This window comes from Myotis daubentonii, chromosome 3, assembly GCF_963259705.1.
Source record: "Myotis daubentonii chromosome 3, mMyoDau2.1, whole genome shotgun sequence".
NCBI classification, from domain to species: Eukaryota; Metazoa; Chordata; class Mammalia; order Chiroptera; family Vespertilionidae; genus Myotis; species Myotis daubentonii.
Window position 1 is genome coordinate 126,762,046 of NC_081842.1, and position 27,803 is coordinate 126,789,848.

The following is a 27,803-nucleotide window of genomic DNA, read 5'->3' on the forward strand; positions in this document are numbered from 1 at the left end:
TAAACAGTATTGTATTCATTTTAGGTATACAACAGTGATTAGACATTTATATAACTTAAGAAGTGAAGAACCTGGTAAGTCTAGTACTCATCTGACACCATACTTAATTATTACAATATTATTGACTATATTCCCTATGTTGCACTTTATATCCCTGTTACTGTTTCTATAATTGGTAATCTGTATATCTTAGTCCTTCCACTTTTTCACCCATCCCTACAACCCCTTCCCATCTGGCAGCCTTTATATCTTTGAGTTTTTTGTTTGTTTTGTTTTTTTAGATTTTACATGTAAGTGAAATGATATGTATTTGTCTTTCTCTGACTTATTTCACTTAGCATAATACCTTTTAAGTCAATCCAAGCCATTGCAGATGGCAAGATTTTATTCTTTCTTATGGCTGAGTAATATTCTATTTCATTTATGTATCACATCTTCTTTATCCACTCATTTATTGATAGACATTTAGGTTGCTTCCATATCTTGGCTATCCTATCTAATAAAAGAGCAATATGCAAATTAACCATCACTCTGTGACAAAGATGGCGGTGCCCATAGCAGCCAGAGCAAGACGCTGGCGGCGTCACCCCAGCAACGTGAGCCCAGCAGGCATTGCCGTGACAACCCACGAGCAGGCAAGTGCAGCCCGCAGGCAGCACCCTGGAGGGCCTGCTGGCGGGTCGCCAGGAGTGGGGGGTCACTGCAGTGATCCACGAGCAGGCAAGCACTGACGGCAGGCAGCACCCAGTAGGTCCAGCTTGCCTGTCGCCATGATGTGGAGCTGGCAGGCCCCGCAGAGAGCAGAGAACCACAGGGAGCGGGCCTAAGCCGTCAGTAAGACATCCCCTGAGGTCTCCCAGATTGGAGAGGGTGCAGGTCTCCAATCTGCATCCCCTGAGGTCTCCCAGATTGGAGAGGGTGCAGGTCTCCAATCTGATGAGAGACCCCCCTTCCTCCACCCATGCATGAATTTCGTGCACCAGGCCTCTAGTTGTAAATAATGCTTTAATGAAAATAGAAATGTATATACCTTTTTGAATTAGTGTTTTGGGTTTATTTGAATAAATACCCAGAAGTGGAAGTGCTGGGTCCTTCTTTTTCTCTTATTATAACCTTTGATGTAAGTATTACTACCCCATCTTTTCATTTTTCATCCATTTGAATAAAATATCTTTCTTTACATCCATTTACTTTTAGTCTATGTGTGTCTTTCAATCTGAAGTGGGCCTCTTGTAGATAGCATATGTAAGGGTCTTGTTTTCTTATCCATTTGACCACCATATGTCTTGATTGGAGCATTTAATTCATTTACATTTAAAGTAATTATTAATATGTATGTAGTTATTGCCATTTTATTACTTATATATTTTTATTCTTCAAGAAGTCCCTTTAACATTTCTTGAAATAATGGTTTGGTGGTGATGAACTTCTTTCATTTTTTCTTGTCTGGGAAGCTCTTTATTTTTCCTTAAATTCTAAATGATAGCCTTGCTGGGTAGAGTAATCTTGCTTGTAGGTTCTTCCTTGTCATCAGTTTGAATATTTTGTGCCAACCCTTTCTGAATTGCAAAGTTTCTGTTAAAAGTCTTATGAGAGCTCTCTGTAGGTAACCAATTGTTTTCTCTTGCTGCCTTTAAAATTCTTTCTCTTTTGGAATTTTAATTATGATGCATTTTGGTGTAGGGCTCTTTGGGATCATCTTGTTTGGGACTCTCTGTGCTTCCTGGACTTGTATGCCTTTTTCCTTCACCAAGTTAGGGAAGTTTTCCATCATTATTTCTTCAAATAGATTTTCAATTTCTTGCGTTCTCTCTTCTCCTTTTTGTATGCCTATGATGTGAATGTTGGTACACTTGATGTTGCTCCAGAAGCCCCTTAAAATATCCTCTTTTAAAAAAAATTCTTGCCCAAAGATATGTTTATTGATTTTGGAGAGAGAGGAAGTGGAGAAAGAGAGAAAGAAACATTGATGTGAGAAACATTAATTGGTTGCCTCCTATATGTGCCCCAACTAGCAATTAAACCTGCAAACTATGTATGTGCCCTGACCGGGAATCAAACCCATAATGTTTTGGTATATGGGATGATGCTCCTACTAGCTAAGCTACCCAGGGCTATCCTCATTAATTTTTTTTTTCTTTTTATTGTTCTGTTTGGTTGTTTTCTGCTACCTTGTCTTCCAAATTGCTGATTCCATCCTCTGCTTCATTTAATCTACTGTTAATTCCCTCTAATATAGTCTTCATTTTAGTTATTGTGTTGTTCATTTCTGACTGGCTCTTTTTTATAGTTTCTATCTCTTTTTTTTTACTATTTCTTTTGAAATTTTCATTGAATTCATCCACACTTTTCCTAAGTTCCTTGAATATCCTTACGACCAGTGTTTTGAATTCTGGTATGTTGCTTGCCTCTTTCACTTAGTTCTTTTTCTGGAGATTTCTAGTGTTCTTTCATTTGTAACATATTTCTCTATCTCCTCATTTTGGCCGACTCCCTGTCTTTGTTCCTATGTATTAGGTATAACTTCTATGTTTCCTCCTTGATATAGCAGCCTTATGTAGTACATCCTGTAGGGACCAGTGGTGCAGTTTTTCTGGTCACCTGAGCTGGGTGCTCCAGGTCTGTCCCTGCATAGTTTGTGTATGCACTCCTGTTGTAGTTGAGCCTTGATTGCCACGGGCACCTCAATGGGAGGGATTGACCTCAGGCTGATTGGCTGTGAGGAATGGCCATAACTACAATGGAGGAGCTATTATGCAGAGGCTGACCCCGCAGAGGGGAAATCCATTTAACAGGGCTCTGGCGACTGCTGAATCCACCCATTGGGTGTGTCATTTGTGGAGCTGATTGGGTGGTGCTCTTGTGTGGTTTGAAACTGGTTACTGTGTATGCTGGTTCTTGGGCCTCTTATGAGGGACTATTGTACAGGCTGGGTCAACTGCTGCCGGTGCCTGACTTGAGGCCACCTGGTATGAGCTACAAAATGATTTGTAGATGGTTGACACTGTGCTGCTCTTGAATGTGCTTGGGAGAGGCCAAGTTTTGAACTGAGGCTGGCAGCCACTAGTACCAGATTGGGGGCTACTTAGAAAGAGGTATGTGACACATTGAGGCCAGATGCTGCTTGTCTGTGTTTGTAGAACTTTGAGAGATTTTAGTAAAGTTCACAGCAGAACTTCTGGAAAAGTCACTAGAAGTGGGTTGGGTGGGCCCACAAGTTATGGCAGGATCTCAGGAAATAACCAGGGCAAGATGAATGGTGTTATCCAGGTTGATGGACTCAGACTTGGCTCCCACCTATGCCTGCAGGCTGTGTATAGAGAGGGCTTAACAAAGGATTAAAATAGTGGTAAGAGCTGCTCCTCCAATCCTCATACTGTAGCCAGGCAATTCAGTTCCTCCTGGTATGTCTCTAGCTCTTTTTGAGCTGCTGCCTCAGTGTTGGAGCTCAAAGTGAATAAGTCCAAATAAATCTGTGCAGGCCCTTTAAGATGAATGCCTGAGGCTCCAGCAGCCCTCAATCTCACTCAGCCACAATCTCTTCTGATTTTCACAGCCAGAAGTTATGGGTACTGACTGCTCTTCCCAACACCAGTGCTCAGGATTGGGAAACCCAATATGGGGCTAGGACCCCTCACTCCTCAGGGGGGACTTCTGCACCTAAGATATTCCTCTTGATTTTTAAGATTTTTTAAAAAATATATTTAATTGATTTTTTACAGAGAGGAAGAGAGAGAGATGGAGAGTTAGAAACATCGATGAGAGAGAAACATCGATCAGCTGCCTCCTGCACATCCCCCAGTGGGGAAGTGCCCACAACCCAGGTACATGCCCTTGACTGGAATCGAACCTGGGACCTTTCAGTCCGCAAGCTGATGCTCTATCCACTGAGCCAAACCGGTTTTGGCGATTTTTAAGATTTTTAACCATTACACTGTGAGTATGAGACCTACCCATTCTGAGTCTTCACCAGTCTTGATGTGGCTTCCTCTGTATATCCTTAGGTTATAGGACTTCTATTCAGCTAGTGTTCATCAGTTCTCGATGGTGGTTGTGCTGCAGTTTCATTGTAATTTTGATGTGGTCATGGGAGGAAGCAAGCAGAGTGTTTACCTACTCTGCAATTTTGACTGGAAATTCCCCTGGGAATTTTTCAGACCTCAAATACCAGTTACTCTTCTCCTCCCCATCTTTCACAGAGATTTTCGTGCTCTCCTGTTTGAGAAGCCTTGTGCTTTTCAGGGACATTCTCCCAAAGGTATGCCATTTTACTTCCATAGCATTCATGGATCAGAGCAGAGAACAATGAAGTTCTGCTACTTTCACCAAATTCTTCCATAGGCCAGAATTCCAGCCCAAGTAATGTTGTCTTAGCTCTAGCTCACAAGGCTTACCTGTCTTTATAAATTTGATCTTTTACATTTAATGAAAAGGAATCATTTAAGCATATAGGCCACATAACTGGTAGCTATAGGAGACCATAGGTCATGGAGAATTGGTATCCATCAATAATCCCCAAACCTCATGTGGACCAGTAATTTCAACTCCTCCTACAAATAATCTCTTATTGGAGCTGCTAATAACATAGCTGCCTTGGTTGGTGTGATCCCTGTCTTTTATCTTTGCCTCAGTCTATATCCCAATGGGAGTGCTAAGTATTGAAAGGCCCATGGGCAGATATCCAGTGAAAGAAGGAGCTGCAATATCCCACAATATAGAATAATTGAGTGGCTATGTATGTATACCATTTCAAGTACAAGTAATAGCAAACATTCCAAATTTTAAAACCTATAAATTCATTTATGGTGAATATCACAAATATATGTGTATTAATAATATGTGTTTTTGCTTCATAAACAGACTCACCAAGAAATTCTTTAGGCCAATAGTTATTAATTTCTACAGGTTCTCAGATTCTTTAGAGAAATTAAAGCTATTGATCCTTTCCCCAGAAAATTGTGTTCACATATATATATACATAAAATTTCACTTACAATGTTGGGGGTTTCACAGACTTGCTAAGCAGCATATATACCCAATGAAATATAATAATCCTCTGTGAAGAATAAAGAGATGTAATTCCTTTCTTCTATTAGATTACATTCTGTAAGGAAAAATAGTATACCATATAAAGGCTGACTGTGTTAAGGGTAATAACAAAAGACATACAGCATGGCTCAGTGGTTGAGCATCGACCTATGAACCAAGAGGTCATGGGGTTTGATTACAGGTCTGGGCACATGCCCAGGTAGCAGGCTTGATCCCCAGTAGGGGGTTTGCAGGAGGCAGCCAATCAATGACTCTCTCATCATTGATGTTTCTATACTCTCTCCCTCTCACTTCCTCTTTAAAATTAATAAAAATATATTTTTAAAAAAGACATACAGAGCATCAATAAAAATATATACATAATTTAATCATGTATATTTTATCAGATATTAACCAAAGTTGCTTTAAAGACTACACTGCAATATCCTTATAAAAATTGCATATATATATATTTGTTATTGATATCTGAAATCTATTGGGAACCACAGGAAAACTACACACTACCGCAGAGAAAAGACCAATTATTTTTGACAAGAATGAGATTATCAAGAATGACATCACAGGGAAGGTGACATTTAAATGGAGCCTTGAGTGTGATTGGCATAGAATTTTAATAGTTGGAAAAAAAAATATTAACGTATTAGGAATTGTGACCAATGAAAGGTGAGCCAGCAATAAATATCTACCTCTCTGGAATTGAATGTCATTGGCATTTCTCAAAATTTAAGAGCACATCAAATGCATGGGTGATGGGTCTATTTGAGTCATTTTCTCCTGCCTTTCCTCATATCCTCATAATTTTATCTACAGAAATGTTTTCCCTCCACAAAGGGGTCCTCACAAACTCCATCTGAAATGTTTTGTTGTTCTCCAGGCCTTGGGCACTGAGGACCTCTCCCTACAAAAGGAGAATGAAACGAAGTGTGAGGTCAACACAAATGCACTCATGTAAACTGCCAAACCCTGACCCCAGCCCAGGCAGAGAAAGTTGCTATGTCCCAAAAGTTACTGCAGTTTCAGAGGGAAATGGTTCCCAGGTCAGTAGGCCCTAAAATGAAGAATTTCACTTTGCAAAATCTGCTAGTAGTCAAATTCAGCCTTTACAGTACTTTGCACAAAATAGTCTTGTGAATATTATATCTAGAATAAATGAAAATTACATCTGTAATAATTTCCAAAAGTAAAACTCCTTACCCTTCCTTAACAATGGGAAGTGGAATTACGTGGCCATCTGGCTCTTTTTTAATCAAAATTTTATTATAAACTAGAGGCCCGGTGCATGAATTCGTGCATAGGTGGGGTTTGGCTGGCCCACCCCGATAGGGACTGATCAGGGCTGGGCCAGTGTTGGGGAGGGGATGCAGGAGGTTGGCTGGCTGCCCCCGCCCCTGATTGGGGCTCAATTGGGGCTGGGACAGCAGGGGAAAGGGCATGGGAGGTCAGCCAGCCCTGCCTTCAATGTGGAGGGCCGATCAGGCTGTTGGCCACTGCAGTATGCATCATAGCAACTGGTTGTTCTGGTTGTTCTGTCATTCCGTTTGGTTGGCTTTTATATATATAGACTAGAGGCCCGGTGCACAAAAATTTGTACACTGGCGGGGGGTGGGGGTGTCCCTCAGCCTCACTTGTGCCCTCTCACAGTCTGGACCCCTTGGGAGATAACGACCCGCTGGCTTAGGCTTGCTCCCGGGTGTCAGAGGGCAGGCCCAATCCCTAGGTGCAGCCCCTGGTTGGGCTCAGAGCAGGGCCGATTGGGGAGTTGGGGCTCCAACCCCTGTCATGCACAGAGCAGGGCGGATCGGGAGGTTGCGATGCCACCCCCAGTCACACTCAGGGTAGGGCCGATTGGGGGGTTGGGTTGCCGCCCCCTATCACACTCAGGGCAGAGTCAATGGGGAGGTTGCAGCGTCACCCCCTGTTACCCACAGAGCAGGGTCGATCAGGGGGGTTGGGGCTCCGTGCCCTGTCACACACAGAGCAGGGCCAATCAGGGGGTTGGGGAGCTCCCCCGCTGTCACACACAGAGCAGGGCCGAGCAGGGGGTTGGGGAGCTCCCCCCTGTCACACACAGAGTAGGGCCGATCAGGGGATTGGCATGCCTTCCCCTGTGACGAACAGAGCAGGGCGGATAGGGAGGTTGTGGCCCTGCCCCCTGTCACACACAGAGTTTCAGGGTGATCAGGGGGTTTGGGCGCTGCCCCCTGTCATGTTGCTCCAGGGGCCAGGAGGCCTCGCTGCTCCACTGATCCTGGTGCTAGGAGGCCTCGCTGCTCCGCTGATCCCTGTGCTGGGAGGCCTCGTGGCTCCGCTTGACACAGGGGCAGTGAGGCCTCACTGTTCCGCTGATCCCAGTGCTGGGAGGCTCCGCTGATGCTGGTGCAGGAGGCCTTGCAGCTCCGCTGATCCCAGGGCATAAGGCCTCGCAGCTCAGCTGATCCTGGGTTTGGGAGGCCTTGTGGCTCCGCTGATCCTGGTGCTGGGAGGCATATTACCCTTTTACTATATAGGATAGAGGCCTGGTGCAGGGGTGGGGGCTGGCTGGTTTGCCCTGAAAGGTGTCCCGGATGAGGGTAGGGATCCTGCTTGGGTGCCTGGCCAGCCTGGATGAGGGGATGATGGCTGTTTGCAGCTGGTCACACCCCCTTCAGGGTGGGGGTCCCCACTGGGGTGCCTGGCCAGTCTGGGTGAGGGGCTGAGGGTTGTTTTCAGGCTGGCGGGTGACCGAAGCTCCCAACCGCTCCTTTTTTTCTTTTTTTTTTTTAATTCTGGGATTTATTTACCTTCTATGGCTGTCACTGGATCTGAGAGCTGTCTTTAGCTCTGAGGTCAGCTCCAGCTTGAGGCCTCGGCTGCTGAAAGCAGGAATCTACAGTTTGTTTGGGTTCTAAAATTGCAACATTGTTTCAGTCCTGCTTGCTCCAGTTCTGACGGCTGAAAGCAGGTATCTGGGTTTTTTTAGCTTCTATAATTGCAACATTGTTTCTTAGAGTGCAAGCTCAGAGGCCAGCAGTGGCAGGCGGGGAACCTTGGCTTCCTCCATCACTGGAGCAAGCAAGCCTCCTATTTGCTTCAGCTGCCTGGCTGCCTGCCGCCATCTTAGTTGGCAGTTAATTTGCATATTGCCCTGATTAGCCAAAGGGAACCGTGTCGGAGGTACGGTTAATTACCATGTTTGTCTATTATTAGATAGGATATATATTAAACCAGGTATTTAAAAAAATTCAATATGTTTTCTATTAGAACTGTTTTTTTTCAAATAGCAGTTAACATTAGATTTCTATAAGAAAGGGAAGCTGCTCTACTTAAAACGGTGGCAGAACATGTGGACTATGGACCAGAAGCATCAGCATCTCAGACCTCACTCTGAACCTGCTGAGGCAGAATCTGCATTTTGATAATATTCTAGGTGATTCAAATGCACAGAAAAGTTTGAAAACCTCTGCTCTAAGGAACTTTTAGGCTTATGCTATGTAATGTGGATCAATGGGAAATGCCGGGAGCTAGTCCATCCTTGCTGTTTCAAGGGACCTGGCATATATGGCATACTGTTCTTAATATGTTTGCTTACCTTCTTGGTACTATGTGTTTTAACCAAGGTCACCTCTCTGAGAAAGGTTGTTTCCCCAGGTAGGTATTTTCTCCTGAAGTTAGGGAGGGAATAAAACCCCTTAACTAAGTGCCAGGTGGGTAATTAATCACTTTAACTATGAACAATCATGCTTAAGCTACATAATCTTTACTCCCTGGAATGGAGATAAGAAACGCCCTAACCTTTGGAATAGAGGTCGATAGGATTGGAATCAACTGGTATAAATACAGATGTAACAAGACAACAGGACACAGAACCTAAACACAGAACCTAGACACAGAACCTAGAGACAGAACCTAGGGAGAGAACATGGCAAAAGATCCTGGACAGAAACTGGCCACAGAACCTAGAGATAGAACCTAGCGAGAGAACCTGGCTGAAGAACCTAGAGACAGAACCTGGCTACAGAACCTGGATAGAACATGGCAAGAGAACCTGACTAGAACCTGGTGACTGAACCTGGCTGGAGAACCTGGACAGAACCTGGCTGGAGAACCTAGCGAGGGAACATGGCTACAGAACCTGGCTGGAGAAGCTGGAGAACCTAGCAAGAGAACATGGACACAGAACCTGGCTGGAGATCCTAACCAGAACTTCGCTGGAGATCCTTACCAGAACTTGGCTAGAGATCCTGGCTAGGCTGCTGATCAACTGAATGCTGCCTCTGTGTCATTCCTTCTTTGCCGACTCTGTCCACACCTTTGGGGACCCCTGGACCTGCTGGAGTTGACCCCAGCAGGGAAAGATGAACCAGAGGTGGTGGTTATTATTTTAAGTTAGAAATAAATTATCAGTGGCATTATTTCTTTTCTGGTAGTTTATGAAACCAGGAAGGACCATAATTAACCACCCTCCTGCCAAACATGACAGCAGGTCAAGTCAATCTGAGTACTACTCAGGCCCTGCTGACTTTCCAGGAGCCTCGGCATTTTGCCTCTGGCACTGAAGCTCTGCTGCTTGGCCTGTGCCTTTGGGGTCCAAGCTCCCTAATGAAATCATTGAGCCCATTTCAGAAGCATCAATCTACTACTTTTCCCACAGTGAGCAATCAGTACAGTACCTTGAAGATGCTGGCATCTCTGTTACCAAAAGTATTTCTCTGGGCCATCTTGGGGACATAGTTAGAAGATGGGTGAGCAGGTTAATTAATTTACTCCAATAGTTCTGTCTCCCTGTGTTTGCATGTTTCCTTTAGACAATCTAAATTTCTGTCATTTTCACTTAATTTTATGCAACTACCTACATTTTAGTCTACCAAACAAGCAAACAGAATCATCCCCACCTATTCAAGAATCCAAAATCTCAAATGGGTGTGCCCATGTTGATAAATTTTACCCCAAAATTATTGCAGAAGAACTGTGGTTCATAGAACTAAAATAGTTCTAGGAAACTCACCAAGGTCTTACTTTGAGTCATATAACCAAAACAAATAAACAAACAAGTCAACAAAACTTCCTGGCCTGCTGACTAGAAGCTGTTAGACTGAAACTCAGGTCATTATTATGGAGTCATGGTTTTTATGATCCTCAGGGTTAGTGCACAATATTAATACTCCCTTTGACCATCTTGAAAAGGGGCCTCTGAGCATTTTAAAGTTAACTGTTTCATCACTGGATCCTGTCTCTAAGCTAATGTGATTTCCTGAGGGCCAGGAATGCTACTGTGGTCTACCAGATAGAGGGAGACCTTATGATGTTTACCTGGTAAAAATGTTTTGGATCAAGTGTGTCCCACTGGGACTCAATGCATTCTTGAAGTCATATGTGGTTATTGTCCTAATTCCTGAACGGAATATTTGGAATAGACATGTTTGGGAATCCCCAATTGTCTCCCCAGCCTGTGGAGTGAGGGTTAGTACGGTAGGAAGACCCCAGTGGAGGCCTATGGAAGAACCCTCCCAACTAAAATAATCAGTCAAAGGCAATGCCTCATCCAAGGGGAAATTTCAAAGAAGATTATCACTCGAAAGATATAGGAGTGAGGATTCCTATCACTCCCCTTCTGACTCACCATTAGCCTGGGTGGAAGACAGATTTATGTCTTGGAGAACAACAGTGGACCATTGCAAAATCAGTCAAATGGGGACTCTACTTGCAGTACTCCAGATATAAAGTATTCATTCAAGCGAATCAATATAAATGCTAGAATCTGCCATACCGCTATTGATCCAGAGAACACTTCTTTTACCATAGGTGGAGAACACAATAAAATTATTTCACCTGGCGAGGATGGCAACACACTTTCACTGCAATACTCAAGACTCATCAGTTCTATGCCTTTGAGTCATGTTTAGCCTGCAGAACATTTTCCCACTAATCTACTACCTCGATTATATCATACTGATAGGACTAGGAAGCAGGAAATATAGCAGGTTCCTAGATACCTTGATATGTTATATGTGCATTGGAAAGTGGCAGATAAACTCCATAAAATGTTACAGGTCAATTTAGTCAAGTTTCTAGTGTATAGTACATCAGATGGGGCATGATAAGATATACCCTTTGAAATTGATTGCAAGTTCTGTACTCTGCACCCCCATCATTAACTTTTTAAAAAGTGCAAAGCTTTATGAGTTTATTTGTATTACACAGATAACATTCCAAATTTGATTATACTGATCCGAGTCATTTAGTGGGTAACCACGAGGTAGCCCGTTTGAGTGGGGCCCAATGCAAGAGACTTCTTGTCCAGCTGGTTCAGGCTGAAGTATAAGCAGCATTGTCATTTGGGACTTATGACCTAGTACCTCAAAATGTCTGTGATATGATACAGTCCTGTGTGAAGCCTGTAGCAAGACTTGATAGAGGAAACAGCACAGGTCCCCAAAGTTCTGAACAAATACTTGGCTATACCTATAAGCAACTGCTTTTAGCTGGCTGCTAGTACCTTTTAGAGTCTGAATGCACATAAAACTTGAGGTGTGTATCTTGGATTTGTTATTTTGACCTACCAATACATCAGTTACTCATGTCCAAAAGTACTCATCATTAGTAACAGTGAAATGCCTAAATCAGATCTGAGCAAGCCCCGAAAGTATAAAAAGTTTGCTCTCACAAATGGCTTCTGCTCCATGGCTTCTAATCCTGCAGTATTGCTACTCTTTCAACCTATACTTATGGCCTCATGTGACATTCTGTAGGACCAATGACCGAGAAAGAAAGTAATTCAACCTTATTCTGAAGATACTTTCACATGTGTATTCCAGTCAGAGAGAGAATACTATAACATTAAATCCCTAGTTAGAGATGGCCCTGAAGCACAGTGGGGAAGAGAAGAATTTTGAGTGGTACATCTGATTGTCCATTTTATCTGGAAGAACAGTGTTAGATGTATAGATCTATACTGATTTGTAAGCAGTTCCTGAATGCTTAGCCAGATGGTCAAGGATATGGAAAATGCAAAACAGGAGACTTACTGATAAGGATGTTTGAAGATAATACTTATGGACGGACCTCTCAAAAGGGCTCAAGAGCATGGAGACATTGAATCTTATATAATGTTCACCAAAAGACCCTTCAGCAGATGTGGATAGCATGGCCCAGTCTGTGGATGCCATTCAGCCTCTTCCTTCAGTTACTCATTCCTGGGATGAACAGCCAGTTACCTGGTGACAGGTGGATAACATTGGACCCCCCCCCCCAACATGGAGGAGGCAGTGTTTTATTCCTAACAAGAGTAGATACTTTCAAGATATAGACTTGCTTTCCCAGCATTTTTCTATTTCTTCGAAAGACACCATCAATGGGCTTATTAAATTCTTTCATCTGGTATTTCACTCAAGATTGCTTCTAACCAAAGGAATTTCATTTCACACTAAAAGGAAGAGTCAATGGCTTTGCCCATGGAGGTCACTTGTCTTACTATGTTTCTCATAACCCAAAAGCAGCCAGTTTTTAAAAATGCAGAATATCCAGTGGAAGACTCACAGCACCAGGTGAGAGACGACACTGTGAGTCTGCACTACTGCTCCAAAGGAGGTAGAATGTGCCTTGAAATACTGACCAATAGAGCCAGAATACATTTATGGCTGGGGTGAGAGGGGAGAGGGGGGAGAAAAGCTCACTACTACTCTGTAAGCCCATTTGCAACAGAGTCCTATAGATCCAGCAGACCTCACACTCCTCATGTAGAAGAAATCCAGAAAACTGAGGCTCTGACTGAGGGCAAAAGAAACATAGGATAGTAGGGAAAAAGAATTTATACATAACAACTATGGCCTTATCGTCCATTATAAAGACTAATATTATAATGGCTACTCTTGAATTTTATTCATTTTTCTGTTAGGTATGTATTTATGCCTACTAACCAACTTTCTTTTATTCCCTCATTCTGCCTTCTGCTATTTTACATAGAGTATATTGTTGGTTATTAATTGTACATTTTTATGTTTGGGTTTCAGGAAATCAAAAGGGGATTGAAAAAGAATGTCACCAGAGGCTGAAAGCTATCAGGAGAGGAATTGGGGTCTGTTTGACATGAATAGTGTGTTATGTCAGAGAAGTATATTACTATTGTTGGTAATAACTTCAGCCACACAAGGGATGGCGCATGTGGATGTTGACTAGCCCGAAGGATGGTCTGCAGTGGGTACTATGGGCCAGCTCTCCCGGCACCCATCCCGGCTCTCTGGTGATGGGTCAACCCATCCTGCTAACATTAGAGAGGCAAAAGTTTCATTTCCCCAGGTGAATTGCCACTAAGACCTACCAATCTGATGCACTCCAGCCAGACTTAAATTGGAAACTGCAAGAAGTAGAAGGAGAGGCAGGTGTAAAGCATCTGTTTGGGATGTGGATCTTGGCAGACGCTGCTGCCAGTAACCTGTTAGGGCAGCTCCCTTCAGCTTTCCCAGTGGCTGCAGAAGCCAGCCTTCTGTTCCTCTGCCATCTGTGGCCTCAGTGGCAAAGTGCCCACTCACAGCAAAAGTTATACATATGAGTCTGGGGCGAGAGTTGTCGGGATTTCCACATAAAGCCCTAACAACTGTGTAAACAGCTAAGACCTAGTCCCAAATCCCTTTCTGCTAATGCTGCTAGAAAGGCTTCTAGTATGAGCCCTGAGTAATGCTCTGGATGGGGACAATGTTGACAATAGAAGCTTCAGAAATTTAAAGTTAATTTTCATTCATTTAGACACTCTGGACTATTTATGGACACAAAATGACAAATAAAAAGAATATAAACCTATTACACAAAAGGGCGTCTTTCCAAAAGCTTCAGAAAAATACATCAGTCTAGTAAATCATTATGACCCTTCACCTCTGGAAACAATTGTATGTTAGAGCTCAAAATACATGTTGTATTTGTATTTAACAATGTGAAATGTGTGCTCTCGCAGCTGAGAGGCAGCACATGCAAAGGCTGGTGCGCTAGAGCAGGTGGCCTGGGTTCAAACATTGAGTCTATTGTGGGCCGACAATGAGATGTTAAGCAAGTCACTTACTCTGTTTGGGTCTTATTTTCTTCTTTACGTTGTAGATAATATAGTACCTGTATCACAGGGTTGCTATGAAGGTGAACTGAATTTATGTATATAAAATGCTTAGAACAGTGTCAGGGACCTAGTAAATACCTCACATATACACTGTTATTATTGTTATTTTACATTAACATGTTGGCTTTGGGACCTTACAGTAAAATGAAGATGTAGAAAGCATGAGGATAGAATAAAAGATGGTGTACTACCCTGGGTTGGAAACCAAATAATATTTTTAGGTGCCATATGTCCCCTAGACATAACTCCTTATAAGAATACCTGATGTCACATTGACAACCCACAAGGACAGTGTGCCTAAAGGAATCCCCTGTCCAGGAACTCGATGTTTCCACGACATGCTGTTGCCATCAGGTCATGCTCTGCCCAGGAATCAGAGTACCTGTGGGTAAGGCCTGCCTCTACCGCTGCCACCTACTTGCTGGAGGCCTAAGCACGCTGGGCCGCAGTTCTATCCTCTGTTAGCTGGAAATGGCAAGCCCTTCCCAACCACCCCAAGATGTCACCAAGCTGATGTAATCATGGATGTGAACATCTGTGAGATTTTAAAGGAAATGTGAAAGTAAGGGGCACCCCTGGTGCCTATGGCCACCCCAGAGTGGTTAATGGGATGGTTGAACAGGAAATCGGTCCTCAGAATGCTCTGGAGATTTTCCTTCCTCAATGTTCTCTAGACCAGTGATGGTCTACTTTTGCACTGTCCAATTCAGTAGCCACTAGTTTCATGGGACTATTGAGTACTTGCAATGTGACTGGTATAATTGAGACACTGATTTTTACTTTTTATTTATTTTTCATTGGTTTAAATTGAAATAGCCACGTGTGGCTAATGACCACATATTAAATCATGCAGCTCTAGACCATTAGCTCTAAAAAGTCTGGGGCTGTGTCTGTCTTCTTCCCCACTGCCTGAGTACCTGGTCATTGCCTCATAAATAATGTGTCAGGTAAACAAATGTTCACATGACAAAAAGTCTGTCTGTCATGTTTGCATGTTTCTGTCAGTACTGTCGAGAGCAGAGAGTGCCTCTCAGGACAATATGGCAAGAATGGAAAAGGGAGAAGGGCAGACATTAGGTCCAGTCCAATAGATCCTGTCTCCTCAGGTCTGCAGGTAAGAACTCACAGGGGTCATTGCAAGGTCACAGGTAGAAGCTGGTAAGTCAATTCTGGGGAATGACTTTGTATAAAGCAATATCAATACTCTGCCCAATCCCACTGGATCCATTTTGGGCAACACCGCCCCACTTTAGCGTACGTTTGCTTCAACAACCAGCACCTACGGCTCTTCCTGGCAGGATTGACCTGAGACAACATGGCTTTTCCACCTGCCGCATGTAGAGAGCTAGAAATGCCTAAAACCCACAAGGGGCCCCTAAGCACAGAATGAAGGCTGAATAAGTGTGAAGACCCAGCACCCTTGCTGTGGGTTAGGAGATTCTGAGGTATAACCTACACTCCAGGTTACTTGCAGAATGGGGCTAAAACTGTGCTGGGTGGACTTTGCCTGTCCCACACTCTTCCTGAGAACACCCTTCCTGGCTTCCCTCCCTTCCAGTCCTGCTACCCCATACTCCCCTACTGCTTTCCCTGGGAGCATTTCCTTAGTAATCGCTCGTACACAAATCCTCCCCTAAAGATCTGCTCTGGGACCTGACCTAAGAGGATACTCTACTAATCAAACTCAAAAGAGGCTGGGAAATTAATTACCTTACGAATTTGCTAACTAAATCTACAAGCAATATTTTCAAGGTGTAGTATTTGCCCCTCGGAAGTACTTGCATGGAACTAGGTTGAGGTCCAAAAGTCACTAAATGAACCAAGAATCAGAGCAGACTATGGGAAGGTTTTCAGTGATGTTTCTATTAACTCCAGGTAGCCTGATAGCTTAGCTGTCATCATGAATGGAATATTATCCTGCAGAGATGGTCCTATAACCAATCTCCCTCCTCCTAGGCAGAGATACACAGACACATTCTTTGACTCCTTTCAGGGTACGCACCCAAAAGATCTCACTTTTTGATTTAACACAACAGGATCTCAGGCTATGATCACACACTTGAACTATAACATAGCCAGTTCTCTTTCAGTCTCTGCATTCCAGGCTCTTTTCTTGAGCAACACCCTGCTATTAGTCAGAGTTCTCCAGAGAAACTGCACCAACAAGATTTATATATAGAGAGAGATGTATTTCAAGGAATTGACTCACACAATTGTGGGGGCTGGCAAGTCTTAAATTTATAGGGCAGGCTAGAGGCCCAGGGAATAGTTAATGTTGTAGCTCAACTCTGGAGGCAGAATTACTTCTTCCTGGAAGACCTCAATCTATTTCTCTTAAGATCTTCAACTGATTGGATGAGGCCCTCCCATATTATGACGAGTAATCTGCTTTGCTCAAAGTCTACTGACTTAAATGTTAATCACATTTAAAAAAAATTTTCATAGACTGAGGTTTTACTAAAAACTAGGTGCCATGGCCTAGCCAAGTTGACACATAAAATTAACCATTACAACCACCTTGATTGAACTGTTTCTGCACTTAAATTTAAGATACGTTCTTTCCTTCTTCATGGATACTTGGACAAATTGCTAGTGTTCCCAGCAACAAGCCATCATTCCATGTGGTTAATCTCATTTTTCTTATGTTGATTCTTGTTGACTTCAGCTTTCTGACCTGAATCTAAAATTTTACTGGCTGTGCCTTCTTTGGGAAGAAGTGACAAAGAAAGAACAAAGGTTTGTGTCAGGAGGCCTACAGTCAGAATGGAGCTTATATGTGAAACACCTGGCACAGTCCCAGACACACAGTCACTCATAGCTGTCATTATTTACTGCTGAGAATCACTGATTGCCAACAGAAGCCTTCTTTGAACAGGCAGAAAACCACTGTACATTTCCTGAGGATAGCACAGAAGTGAAAGAGCTGTCAGACCACAAAGTCTATCTGCACTCGACACCACTGTGGTCCCTAGTGGCTCATGGCAAAACGAAGGTATTGTTTACTCAGGAAGGTAACTTTTAATTTGATGAAAATGTGACCACAGTGAGGCACTCTTGAGGGTTGGGGACGTAACCTATAATTAGCATTCATGGCTTTCCTTCTCTTATGTAATTATAATTTAGGACATCAAAACCAGGACACATGACCTGAGTGTATTTGGGAGAACAATGGACAAAAGACATATGAAGTTGGAGTTGCTCCAGTAAACCCGTAATTTGTCGCCACCAAAGAAATAGCATTCTCTTCAAGCTCGTCCCAAGGAACTTGGACTGCCAAATTCTTCTGCAAGTTTCCTTTCTCCAGCATGAAGTATCGACTTTTATGTCTCACCTATATTATTAAGACTTTCCTTATCATTAGATACTTAATTGAACTCATGTGGGAAGTTCAGTGGCAAACCAGACAGGATCCCTGTGCTGTGGAGCCTTGTCAGTGAGGATAGAGATAGAAACAATCACATCGATTTCATTACAAATGGCATACAAGGAAAGGGTAGGAAGCTATAAGAGTACAGTGAGGAACATAATTTGGATAGGGGTCATACAAGGTGTGTTAGTCAAGACTTTTTTAAAAAAAATATATTTTATTGATTTTTTTTACAGAGAGAAAGGGAGAGAGAGAGTTAGAAACATCAATGGGAGAGAAACATCGATCAGCTGCCTCCTGCACACTTCCCACTGGGGATGTGCCCGCAACCAAGGTACATGCCCTTGACTGGAATCAAACCCGGGACCTTTCAGTCCACAGGCCGACGCTCTATCCACCGAGCCAAACCGGTTAGGGCAGTCAAGACTCTTATTAGCATGTAACAGACCAAATCCAGCTGATTTAAGCAGGAAAAGAAATGTGCTGGAAGGCCAGTGGTTACTCACTGGATTACTGAAAGGCCTGGAGAACCTGGCTCAGAGCCCCCACAGCCAGAATTGACACCCATAGTCATACCATAAGATGGGCTGGTGAGAGCACTGCTTCCCCAGTGTTTACAAGAGCTGGTACCCCCAAACCCAGTGCTGGAGGCTACAGGCAGCCACCACCCCTCCTGAGCCAGAAACTTGGCCGTCTCTCATCACAGTCCCTGCTTCTTTCCATCATTAGCCCCTGACTCAATACCTGGGAAGAATTACCAGACTGGTAAGGCCTTGGTCATTTATCTGCCCCCTCACTGCAGAGAATAGTATGTAAATTTTCTGTGTTCTTAACAGAAATATGCCTCCTTAGGCTATAAACTCTACTAGGTTCGAAACCTTGCAAGAGAATTTGATCCATACATTTACTTTGAAGAGAACTGAATTGAATGAAACAATTGCCACCCAGAAAAACTGATTTGCAATTATTATTTTTTTAAAAATATATTTTATTGACTTTTTACAGAGAGGAAGGGAGAGAGCTAGAGAGCTAGAAACATCAATCAGCTGCCTCCTGCACATCTCCCACTGGGGATGTGCCCACAACCCAGGTACATGCCCTTGACAGGAATCGAACCTGGGACCTCTCAGTCCGCAGGTCAATGCTCTATCCACTGAGCAAAACCGGTTTCAGCTGTAATTATTATTTTTTAAAGTTGTAACAACACAGGAAGTTACCACTAGACCCTTATTTGACAGTGCTTGGGAGTACCAGCCAATAAAATTATATACAGGAAATAAGTGCATAAAAATCAGAAAAGAGAAAATAAAATTTTTATGTCTAGATTTATGATTGCATATTATAAAACCCAAAAGAGTTTATTTAAAAGTAATTAAGTGGATATTAGCATGAGATATCAGTATGGTGACCAGTTACTAATTTAAGAAGCAAAATCATTCGTTTTCATGAACAAATAACAACCAGTTAGAAAGTATAACTGGAAGAAAATATTCTATTTATAGTTGCAACCAAGATGATAAAGCATCTAGGAGTAAACTTTTTAAAATGTTCATGATTCTATAGATATAACATATTAAACCTCTATTATTGAAAGGTTAAAGAATAAGAAAAATATACTGTGTTCTTAGATGAAAAACCCTGATATTGCAAAGATGTCAATTATCCTTAATCCATAAAATTAATGTGAACTTCATAAAATACCAATAAGACTCCATTTTTTTAAATCTAGGCTTTACTGGTAAAGATGAAAGGGCCACAAACCAAAGAGTGTGAATAGTGTCCATAAGGTGGAAAAGGCAAGGACACAGCTTTTTCCTTAGCCTCCTCAGAAGCAATAACTATTGCACATTCCTGTATATCCTGCTATATGTATTTATATGTACACACACATTTATATGTATGTGAAATGTGTGAATATATAAAGCTGACTTTCAACACATAGAAGTTAGAAGAAAATTGGATAATATTTTCAAAATTCTAAAAGAAAATAATAACTGATCTAGAATCCAATACCCCCTGGAAATATCACTGGGTATTCAAAATAAAGGCTATTTCCCTAGCAAGTTTGGCTCAGTGGATAGAGCATCAGCCCGTGGACTGAAGGGTCCCAGGTTCGATTCCGGTCAAGAGCACATACCTTGGTTGCAGGCTACATCCCCGGCCTTGGTCCAAGTATGTGTGGGAGGCAACCAATCAGTGTGTCTCTCTCACATTGATGTTTCTTTTTCTCTGTCTCTCTCCTTTCCTTCCACTCTCTCTAAAAAACAATGGAAAAATATCCTTGAGTGAGGATTAACAAAAAATAAAATAAAAAATAAAGGCTATTTACTATCTAGATAACCTTGAAAATCTCTGGCAATCTCAGTTTTTTTATTTATAAAGTGGAGATGACAATATCCACTTCATTGGGCTATGGTAAGTATTTACTAAAAGAGTTATATAGAATACCAATCATAGTGTTTGGCACAGTGATTATTCAAAACTGATATAATTAATATTAACATTTTCCCAATTAATAAATTAAAGTAAGGATGTTTTTCAACAAACAAGAATGGAGAGAACTTGTCATAAGTATAACAATTATAAAAGAAATACTAAAGAAGTTTCCCATGAATGAGAAAAATCATACTGATTGGAGCAGAGCAATGTAGAAAGGAATAAAGAACAATAAATACAAGAATATAACTGTTTAAAACTATAATAATGATGATGTCTGTATTAATTTTCTAGGGCTGCTATAACTAAGTACCACACACTGGGTGGCTTAAACAACAGAATTCCAGGATCTATATAGGAAAAACTACAAAACACTGGTGATATAAATCAAAGATCTAAGCAAATAGAAAAATACTCCATGTTTATGGATAAGAAGACTCAATATTGCTATAAGTCAGATCTTCCCAACTGGATCTATAAAATTGAACAGAATCACAATAAAAATTCCAGCAAGTAATTTTGTGGATGTTGAAAAAATGATTGCCAAGTTTATATGGTGAGGTAAAAGACTCAGAATAGCTAACACAATTTTGAAAAAGAAAAGTCAGAGGACTAGCAATGCCTGACTTTACATTTACTATAAAGCTACGGTAATCAACACAGCATGATATTGGTAAAAGAACGGCCAAACTGAGCAGAGGAACAGAACTGAGAACCCAGAAACAGACCCTCAAATATAGTCCACTAATCTTTGACAAAAGAACAAAGGCAAGTCAATAAAGGATAGTCTTTTAGTGTGAATGCTGGGGAAACTCAACATTCATATGTAAAGAAATGGAAGACAATATATAAATTAAAATCCTCCCAAAGTTTGAATTGCTGGTAGTAGAGAAGCTTTCCGGAGAGCAATTTTAGAAGAAGGCAATGGGGAGTAAGCATCGGGCACCAGGAGATTTACTATTTCTGGGTGGAGATGGGGGTGGGGCAGTTGGAAAGAGAATGTCATCCAAAAGAGAAAGAAATGCAGAAACTGGAGGCTGAGGTCCCTGGAGAAAAGCGGTACCCCCATGCCACCAACTTGTACCTCTGCCTTGCTCCTGTCTTCCGATGTCATCTTTCATGAGTCTATTAATTCTAGAAAGCTCTTCCTGAGGCCCTATTCACCTAGGTGAGCAGGTAAGGGGCAGCTCAGCACCCACAACCCTACAGTCCTGGTGTCACATCCCCTCATTCTGACCATGGTGGCTGAGATGTGCTAGGAATTCCTCTGCCTCCTTCCGGGTTGAATATAAACTGGGTTCACCCTGCCCACAGGCTCCCCATCTTGGTGCCACAAATGACTGTTTGGTATTTGGGTTAATTAATCTCATCAAAGTGTTCCCTTTTCCTCAGAGGAGTATTTCCCACTTGGATTTGACAGGACATCAAGGTACAGAGGCAAAAAAGCAGCATAAAACATCTATTTATCTGCACACCAAACTGCCTTTCCCTCCAGAAACAGCAGGCTGACAGAGATATTGCCTGCTGTCATTCTGATTCCTTTAGTCCTGAGGTCATGAATAGTAATTTATGCAAATTGGCCACTCTTCCCTTGCGATTGGTCAGTAATCTATTACCAAATAAAATCCTACCTGCAGCCTTCATCTTAATTAAACCTGTATTGTTCTGGGTGGAATCTCTCCAGACCAGGCTGTCCTTTGAAATTCAGATCCTCGCACAAACGGCATTTTAGACGTCCCCTTTGCGGACTTACCAGCCCAGCTGAGATGGAATCAGCGTTTGTTCCGGCTGCAGAAAGCTAGTAGCAAGTGCATTTTCCATTCAGCGCTTGTGTCACTCATCTTTCCCTGCATCAGAAACTGACTCCAGTTCCTTATTTGCATTCATAGATCACAGGGCCAACACAAAGTTGTTCATTTCCCTTCATCCCCCTCCTTTTAAAAAATTTCTCTGGAAGTCTTTAGCAGTTGCGGCAAATATGAAAAGGCTGGGAGCAAGCGGAAGTTTAAAGTTGGTACTCGCTTTCATCGTTGCCTGAAATTTTCCAAGCAGCTTTTGAAGTGCAAGGGACTAAGTTTCCTTGAAAGAGTAAAAATCCCACAAAGAGGTCACCCTTACACCTTGGATGATGAAACTTTGTAGTCCTGGCCCTGTGTTATGTTTCCACAGCACTGGGCCCTGGGGCCAGGCCTAGGTCTGGGGCCTTCTAACCACAGGAGGGCTCACAGTTTGGGGGACACTCTTTAAATCTATGATGATCCGACTTTTTTGAAGTCCAAGTAGAGGCCAGGTGATTTGGCAAGTTTTGGGTTTCTAACATTGTGGCAGGCCCCACAGATATTAGAATGAAATATTTCATTGGGTATAACTCTTAGACCCGGGTGACTGAGGTCCCTGAGCGCGGCCCCACACTTCGGAAGGCCCGCACTGGCCTTCCTCCAGATGTGTCCTTCCCTACAAGGCCAAGGATCCTGGTCGAGTAGGGGAGAGTCCCACTTGAGGACAGTCGCCTTTTAAATGACTGCCCAAGGGTGACTGTTTGCAGGAGACGGGGCTGGACAACCAACACATGTCCCTATGAGGCTGGAGGTCCTCCGAGGTGCAGAAAAGAGAAGGGCCAAGGGCTGCACATGGCGGGTGTCCCTGTGTGAGGGGCAGGCCTCTCGAATGATAGCTTTAATGAACTGCCTCTTGAAAACAACAAAATCACATGAAATAAGAACTATACAGAAAATGCAGGATAAAGGGCGCCATTTTAACTGCATGAGGCACTTGTACCAATGGCACTTCCAAGACATTTGGAGGGACAAGTCCAGGCCTACTCTACACAAAACTGCAAAGGCTAGGCGGGCACTGCTAGCCACCCACCTCAGTGCTCGGCCCCTCCTCTCAGGGCTCCTTGGCTTCCTTCAGGAGCTTCTCTTGTGTGCTTTTCCTTCCCTCACCTGGTTGTCAGAGGTGTGGGCTAACGCATTAAGGATCGCTGAGGTGTTGGTAGAATTATGTCTTAGGATGTGATGTCTCACAGACTTTACGTTGAGAAAGGGATTCATGTGCAACCTAAACTCTAGCCAAACTTGTAAAACATCTAAACATTACAGAACCATCATCCCTCCTTAGAAGGGAGTGAGAGCCCAGGGGTCTGAGGAAGTGCCAGCACCCCTAGTGCCGGGGTGGGGGGAGAACACGCAGATCAGGGTGCGTGGGAGGCACCCGCAAGGCTCAGCAGGGTCCTGCTGGAGGCTGGGTGACTCATCAGAGGAGGGGGTCCACCAGCAGCCAACGTCCAGCCAGGAAGAGAAGAGCCTGGGCAAGTCATATGGGTACCTTCTCTTTCAGAAAACGCAATCTTCCTTGATGAACCAAAAATAAGAGAATCTGTGGGTTGCACAGGAGGGGAGGTGTCTCCAGGGGGCCTAGAGGAGGAAGGCCTGTGGTGAAAGATGGTGTCCATTCCTCTAAAGCAGCAGTTCTCAACCTGTGGGTTGCGACCCCTCTGGGGGTCGAAAGACCCTTTCACAGGGGTCACCTAAGACCATCGGAAAACACATATATAATTACATATTGTTTTTGTGATTAATCACTATGTTTTAATTATGTTCAATTTGTAACAATGAAATTAGGGGTCACCACAACATGAGGAACTGTATTAAAGGGTCGCAGCATTAGGAAGGTTGAGAACCACTGCTAAAGTATTTTGCAGCCACCACCATGCCCCCCTGCCCCTGGACCTCCCAAGCAGGGCCAAATGACTTTTCTCTCGATTCTCCATAGCACTGTGGCAGCATCCTTAGAATGCTCATGCCAGAATTCATTAAGTCCCAGGGGCATGTTTCTCAAAGTGTGGCTTCTAACATCTCTGTTAATGCCACCTGGGGCCCTTCCAGACCTACTGTACTAGAATCCCAAGGTCAGTGGCCCTCCAACTGTGGCCCGCAGCATTGCATCACCCTGGAATTGGTCCAAAACAGGTTCTAATTCTCAGGCCCCCAAGCCCCCCATCAGAAATGCCTGGTGGGGGACCTAGAAATTTATGTTGATGAGCCCTCCAGGGAATTTGGCGCAGCATGGTGGTTTGCTCTAGCAATTTTACAGAGCTCCTGGGATCTGCTCACACACAAGCCAACTGAGGAAAAGTGGAAATTAGGGGAAAACAGATAATGCCCCATGAGTCCACATGATCAGACCCAGGGGTGTACATGGATCATTGTCTTTGCTCACAGCCCCCTTGGCAGTCTCACCGAGCCTGTTCTTTCTTATCCTGCCCTGCCTTCCCGGTGAGATGCCATCTCTCACACACCCCGTTCAAAATGAGTCCTTTTACAACTTAGACCCTTTGGGTCCACATCAAGAAAACCAATCTCTTCCTTGCCCCTAACTCTGACCTGTCCTCTTTTTTGTTATCTTCAGATTACAAGTCTCTTTCCAAAGAAATGACCCTGGAGACAAAACAGTGCTGTGGAGAAGTAGCTCTTAATGCAGTCGTGGTGTGGCCTCTCTGTAATAAACATGTTTTCTAGTTTCTGTATTTGATGCTTAGACATCTTGAGGCCTGGAGGAACTGCACCTCAGGGTCAGCCTATTTCTGGGAATAAGACTCACCTGTGAGCATGCCTTTCATATACACACCAACCGATCCAGAGCCCATACCCCCCACCTCCTCTCTGGGCTCTCACGCTTCAGAGCACTGACTGACCACCTGCCCCAATCACTACAGGGCCAGGTATCAGGCAATGGGGACAGCCCCTGTGCCCCAGACCATTGAACTTACTCCCGCTAGTCAATCCTAAACCTGCACATCCAGTGTCCCTCATCCCTGTCCACAGAAACTGCAATAAAGACTTGCCACAGTCCCCTTCCCTCTGCCTCCTGATGGACCGTGGTGCTGCTCCACTTGGCCCCCAGGGCATGGCACGCCCTGCCTCTTGGGACCAGTGAACATAACAAGCTATCCGTGCAATGGCTGTCATCTGCTGATCTGCTGAATGAAGATGCAACTGATACTCTAAAATACACTCCTTCTGTTAGGACAGAGGGGGCAGCCCTGGGGATTGTAAGCCTTGGGCTGACCCCGGAGCCACCAGGCATGGGGGATGGGAAAGGGTGAGCTTCCCCCAGACTGAGAGTAGGGCTGCATTGACTGCCCCGCTCAGGAGCACAGTGTACCCTCTCCTACTAATTTCACAGAAGGGAAAAGAGCGAAGGGGCAGCAGGTGAGTGAGTGTGGGTAGGGCACCATGGTTAGACCTGGTGAGAAGCTTAGCCTGCCCAGGCTCGGGGCCCCACTCATCCAAAATCTGGCTGCAAGACCTTGAACAATTTTTAAAAATCTGCTTCTGCCCCTGCTTCCTCATTTGTAAAATGGGGGTAAAACTTCACCCACTTCACATAAGGAATACAAGAGATACTATATAATCCATATGGCTCCCCAAACAGTGCCCAGCCCCTAGGGACCCTCAATGAATGTTTGAGGTGTGCAAGGTGCGCCCTATCCATGGTTTCCTGCTCCTAGTGTTGTCACCAGGAGCAAGCCCTTTAACTTTAGAGATTTTGAAAAAATAAAATAAAAACTTCAATATTACATATGTGGGCACATAAACATGTGCTCTCAAGTGATGGTGGCCATGAACCAATGTGGCAGAGGGCCACCTGAGCTGAGTCCCTGGAGGAAAGAGACTCTACTCTCTGCCTGCCCCATTTTTTGACAGTTGTTTTTTTCTCAACAGCAGCGGTTCTCAAATGTGGTCCCCAGACCAGTAGCAGCAGCATCACCTGCGTCTAAGGTGAACCAGAAACTCTGGGTTTGGGGTCCAGAAAGCTACACTGTGACAATCCCTGCAGGTGATTCCGATGCACACTCCAGATTGGGAGCCACTGCTCCACAGGCTCCACCCCTGCACTGCTGGACCTGGAGCGAGCTTAGGGACTTCCCTGAGGTGCTTGGAATCCAATATCTAAAACTTAAAAAAAGTAAAGGCAATACGGCCACACCGGAAACCTGCTGTCCCCAGGCCCATGCAATTTGCATCAGCCCTGATGATGATGACAGCATCCCACCGAATACTTCTGCCACATCTGCTTCAGTTACCTCTCATTCCTTGATTTTTATCCCTTCCTCTGGACCGTCTTTCCCAGGAGCATTTAAACATGCTCAAGTTTCTAACATTAGAGTTATCTTTTTTTATTTTTAAATATATTTTATTGATTTTTACAGAGAGGAAGGGAGAGGGATAGAGAGTTAGAAACATCCGGGAGAGAGAAACATCTATCAGCTGCCTCCTGCACACCCCCTATTGGGGATGTGCCTGCAACCAAGGTACATGCCCTTGACCGAATCGAACCTGCCCATTGACCCTTCAGTCCGCAGGTCAATGCTCTATTCACTGAGTCAAACTGGTTAGGGCAGAGTTATCATTTTTAAATGTCCACTGCATCCTGTCTTTCCCTGATCAAACTCTCCAATGGCACCTTGTTGTATGTACATAGAATGAATGTCTGACTGTAGGAAGCAGACTCTTAGGCCCGGAAGTGATGCTTAATTTTATGTGTCAACTTGATTGGGTCATGGGGTGCCCAGATCTTTGGTTAAATGTTATTTTGGGGTGTGCTTGCCAAGGTGTTTCTGGGGGAGATTGGCATTTGATTCAGTAGGCTGAGTAGAACGGATGGCCCTTCCCTGTGTGGGGGGCCTCATCCAATGCGCTGAAGGCCTGACAGAAATGAAAAGGTGGAGGGAGGGTGAATCTTCCTGCATGGCTGATGGATCTGGGATCGGTCTTCTCTTGCCCTCAGGCTGGGATTTACAGCATCAGTTCTCTTTGCTCTCAGGCCTTCGGACTTGGACTGAAATTATAGCACCAGCTTGCAGATGACTAAAACAGTGGATGTATCATGCAGATATTCCTTCATCTGAGACACCTTAGGTGGCAATCATTTTTTAGGCTTCCCGGGCTCTTCCCTGGGGTTGGGGATATAAGAGCCTTCTGCTTCTGAGTCCTAAACTTATCCAGGTGATTCTACACTCCCTCCCACTGCTCCCAGGACTCACACCAGCCTCTCACTCTCATCCTGCCCCAGTCTAGGGAAATGCACGCATGTTGAGGAAGGGAGGCAGGCATACCTGGGGAGAGAGCTCTGGCTATGGATGTAATCTCCCTAATCTATCAGCATGGTCAAGCTCATAGGCTTTTCTTTTTGTTTGTTTGTTATTTATCATTGGCTTCATTTATTTATTTTTTTATTGTTTAAAGTTTTACAAATAGTAGTACATATGTCTCCTTCCCCCCCCGCCCCATGGACCTCCCCCTGGTCTCCCCTACCTTCCCCTCCCCGCCCCCCCCCCCCAACGCACATGCCCTCCCCCACCCCCGTGTCTAGTGTCCATTGGTTATGGGCTTTTGAAGGTCAAAAGGTAAGAACTTTATTCTTGGTATTTGCAGTCTACTATTTTATGCCTTCTCTGGAAAATAGGTAGCTGACTGATGGAGCAGGAGGATATATAGAGAGGAAAGGAAGCATATATTAATATTTCAAAATATCTTTCTCACCTCACAGGTTTAATAATGTAACTGAAATTACAGCTTAATAGATTGAAATAGGAGCTAACGAATGGCAACTGCGACCAAAGGCACAATGCAACAAAATGTTTGGGACAGTGAATACTTGGCCAGCATAGGGGCAGGTCTCTCCTGTAACAACCCTAATGAAGCTGATGCAGCGATATAGCCAAATGTTTCACCTTGTACAACACTGTTGGGTGTCGTCAGTACCTGGCCTCCATTTCTTCTATAATAACAGCATTTTTACCTAAACACATAGCAACTTAGAACAAAGACTACATTTTCCGGCTTCCCTTGAAGCTAAATGTAG

The 27,803-nt window shown here is 43.7% G+C and overlaps 1 pseudogene; it reads left to right on the plus strand.

Moving 5' to 3' along the window:
• The first annotated feature begins 542 nt into the window (after window positions 1-542).
• Window positions 543-27,803, plus strand: part of LOC132231895 (small ribosomal subunit protein eS8-like) — a 139,950-nt pseudogene continuing 112,689 nt past the window's right edge.